Raw genomic sequence first — 4,205 nt, 5'->3', positions numbered from 1 at the left:
TTTTCAGTGCACGCTGCAACCTGTAATGCATTTGAAAGGTTGCATTTGAAGCCAACTTGTTCCTTCTATGTTGGGCACAGCTCCGTATATGGTGCAGTCTGAAGTCTGGGTCACTGTGATATCTGGTGTGAAGAGTTTGCATCTTTTTCAGCCAGTACTTCTGGTCACGAGCATACATTCTTGTATTGTATGCTTTCTTGATCTCGCTGACATCAGGATTGCTTTTGTATCTCTGGGACACATGCTTTTTCCATCTGCTCTGAAAATCAGGATCTCTGTTACTCTGAGCTAAGTATTTTTTGTGTGTGCTCTGAAAATCAGGATCTGTTTTGTATCTTTCTTTTGGGCTTGAACATGAGGCTTGGCATAATACCTCTTGTATGACAACAGTCTCCGTTTGTGGTAGTGACAGTCTTCCACATACTTGGTATTTAGAGCATGCTTTTTTTTTCGCTCGGAATTCTGGGCAGGTGGCATATTAGATTTTTTCACTTTGACATTTACTTGTCCTAGCTGTGGACTTCTGAGGTTGTGCTTGTTCCAATTTGCACGTTTGGCGTGTAGCTTTTGTTGCCGTTGTTTGCCAAGTTTGGAGACATTTGGTGCTGCCTTTGATGTTTTGTCTTCCACATGTGACAAATTGACATCCGTGATTTCTGGCTGTTCTTGAAATGTGCCGGTGGTACTCCTCACATATTTTGTGTGCTTCAGATTTAGGTGAGTCCTCCACACTGCTCACTTGGTCTTGGTCCTCCTCACATATTTCGGGTGCTTCAGGTTGAGGTAAGTCCTCCACACTGCTCACATGGTCTTGGTCCTCCTCACACAGTTTGGGTGCTGCAGGTTGAGGTGTGTCCTCCACATTGATCTCTGTGACATCTGCTGTCACGTTGCTCTGTGGGGGTGGTCGTGGTGGTGAGGCCACTTCTCTTTCAAAAGAAAGAGGCACAAACTCATAGCTGGCATAAGCACTGCGCTCCCTGAAAAGCCTGTGGATGTGGTTGACCAGACCATGGAGGTGGGTGAACGTCATCATAATTGCTCTTCCAGTTGGGGAAGGCAAACCTCTGGCACTCCTTGAATGAGAATCAAACATCCCATACTTACCTGATGTGGTGCGAAACACCGCAAAGCACTCGGTAGAGACGAGGAGCAAAGCGAGGCTAACATCTCTAGAGAGACACTTCAGCTGTTTAGCCAGGGGCAGCCACCATTGCTTACTTCCTGGGCTGTTGACTTGTGCCATCAGATAGCCACACCTCACATCAGACAAACGTACACCGTAGATGTTTTCATCTGCGAGAACTTGGGTGGGCGGTTCTTCAACAGCCAGGTGGTTGCTATGTAACCTTTTCTCGAACAGGAGCTGTTGCTTAATAGCAACATAGAGTGAATCTCCCTGTTCGAGAACTCGGTCGAGGTGAGGTGTGGTGAAGTGCAGGTCTTCACTTTGGAAGGCCAGGAAGGTTAAAGCAATGCAGGTACACTGATGATTTCTAGAGAACGACGTGTACCTTGAGTCGTTCTGAGAATGTGTCGCCCTCAGGGAATGCTCCTCCCGCCTGGCTGAAGCCTGGATAGAAATATGGAGGATTATTATAATTACAGTTATAAACATACATGGTTAAAGAAAGTCCAAACTTTTACCAAAGTAAATTATCCCTCTGCCACAATTCTAACTTCTTTTGTAATATTTTGTCAAAGGAGAACTTAATGCAAACACATTTTTTATTGAAGTCATTATCATTTTTAAAAGTGTTTTATTATACAGCATTTATTTAATAGTGTTACAGTTTCTTTGCAATGTGTTTTTTATACACAAGTGGCTAATACTCTTCTGTATATTTATTTGTACACCTTTATACACACACTCGATGTGAATGCAAGCATTTGTGTGTGCGTGCATCAACTGTGCATGATGGAAACTTACAATTCCAACTGGGTCGTGGGAGCAGGAGGGTTCATCGTCCAGCAGGATTGATGATTTTCCTGGTGGTGTTCCAGTTTTCTGATAGTAAACAACAGCAAGTTTAGAAAACATGGAAGTGACACAGTGATGTCACTGAGCAGGAGGTGAGAAACATACTGTACCTTTCTAGCTGGAGACAGTAAGGGGCTGAGTCCATGTGTCATTGTCCAGGTCGGTGTGGTTGGTGAAGGGGTTTCAGGCAGCTGTTGACACATGATGTTCAATATAAGTGAAATGAAGCTCGCCACCTAGTGTTTTGTTTTAATACATAACCTTTTGTTTAAAGATAATGTGTTGAGTATGCTTGAAATGACTAAACTGTGTCAGAAGAAACATACTGGTTCAACAGGAGAACTGCTTTTAGTGACACCATTTACTCTGTGGACATATATATATATATATATATATATATATATGATATGGAACACAAACTTTGTTGTCACAGCACCAAACATCATGGCCAACCAGGCACACACAGATTTATCCAACTAAAAATTAAACTGTACCAAACTGGAACACATGTTACAAAAGACAAATCAATATATTGATACATTATGAGTGTGAATGTTTTTAGTGGATTTAGTTGTTGTCTAGATGTAGATAAGGTGACTTGTGAATGTGTATGTGTGTCAGCTGTGCGTGGTGGAAACACACCTTTCCAACTGGGTCGTGGGAGCAGGAGGGTGCATCGTCCAGGATGGAGGATGTTGCTGGGGGTGGTCCAGTTTTCATCATCTGATAGTAAACAACAGCAAGTTTAGATAATGTGGAAGTGACACAGTGATGTCACTGAAAAGGAGGTGAGAAACATACTGTACCTTCCTAACTGGAGATTGACAGGAGCTGAGTGTGTCTGCAATCGTCCAGGTGTGTTTGGTGGGTGAAGGGGTCTCAGGCAGCTGTTGACACATGATGTTCAATATAAGTGAAATGAAGCGCGCCACCTCGTGTTTTGTCAGTGTGTTCATGTTTCTGTGTCTTCCTCATCATTGTTGACTGCAGAGGTAGTTATGTCGATCTCCGCCGCCCTGCCCTTACCTCTAATCTTCAGGAATAGCGTACGTTGTTCTTCTCGTCCTCTCAGACACGCCCATTCCACAAAATCCCATTACATTTGTTTTTTTTCCCCCCTCAAAAATAATTTTATTGAATTTTTACACAAAAATGTACAGAATGTATAAAATGTCAACAGGAGCTTATAAAGAGCACAATCAACACACAGGTCAAGATAGATGATCCTGTACATCCATAGTGAGGAAAGAAAGCAGCAGTACAGAACAAAAACACATAACATGAAACCTTATATATTTATATTTTCATTTGTAAAAACTAACTAGGGGGCAAACATCAAAGTAACAGAGTAGAAAGTATATTTTTAATATTTATATGTAGTAGAGTAAAAGATAAAGTCTTGATAGAAAAAAAAAAGTTACCTTAAGTACAGATCGTGTAATATTACTTAATAAGTAGTGTAACAAGTACATGTACTCTGTTACTATCCACCTGTGAAAGCTTGTTATCTCACCTGTCTAGGAGAAGCTGGTGCAGGTCCAGACACAGCACTGGCGGTTGTTGTCTTCAGACACACTGCAGCATGTGGTGTAGCGTTGTTCTAAATCACCCCAAAGAAGCTTCATTTAGGTGGTTTATTTACACAAAAGTACTAGAAATTATTTTCAAACAAATGATTAAGAGTAAAATAAAGTCATGTAAAAATGACCAACCTTGGTCAGTCTCCTCTTTGGTTTGGTTTTCTGAAGACACACCACAACAACAGAGACAACAGAAACAACTTTAAGTAGCCGTATCTGGGCAAATGATCATCATTTGACCATTTTATAATTTCATGTGGAAGGAAGAACATCTTTATACAGTACCTTTGGACTCGCCGGGCTAACAGGAGTCTCAAGCTGTGACGGATCAAACTGATCCATCACATCCAAGACCTCAGGGGAGAAGACCACAGGATTCAGCGAAAGGGGAGGAGCCTGAGCCATGGCTGGTGCTGGCTGTCCCTGTAGAAGACACATCAAATGTAAATGAGTAGTTATTTGCCTGGTCAGTATAGCAAACTATACACTATAACCGCAACAGCATTTCTGGCATTCTACAGTCAAAGCTTCAGGGTCATCAGGTTACACTGTGTGAAACCATTACCTTTCTGCCTCGTCCAACAACTGCCCAGTCAAACGGGTTGTTTGGCTGGGCCACAGTTGCTTCTCCCCTCACAACGAGT

Source organism: Solea senegalensis, linkage group LG7 (assembly GCF_019176455.1).
Source record: "Solea senegalensis isolate Sse05_10M linkage group LG7, IFAPA_SoseM_1, whole genome shotgun sequence".
In the NCBI taxonomy this organism is placed as follows: domain Eukaryota; kingdom Metazoa; phylum Chordata; class Actinopteri; order Pleuronectiformes; family Soleidae; genus Solea; species Solea senegalensis.
This window is presented reverse-complemented; position numbering follows the sequence as displayed.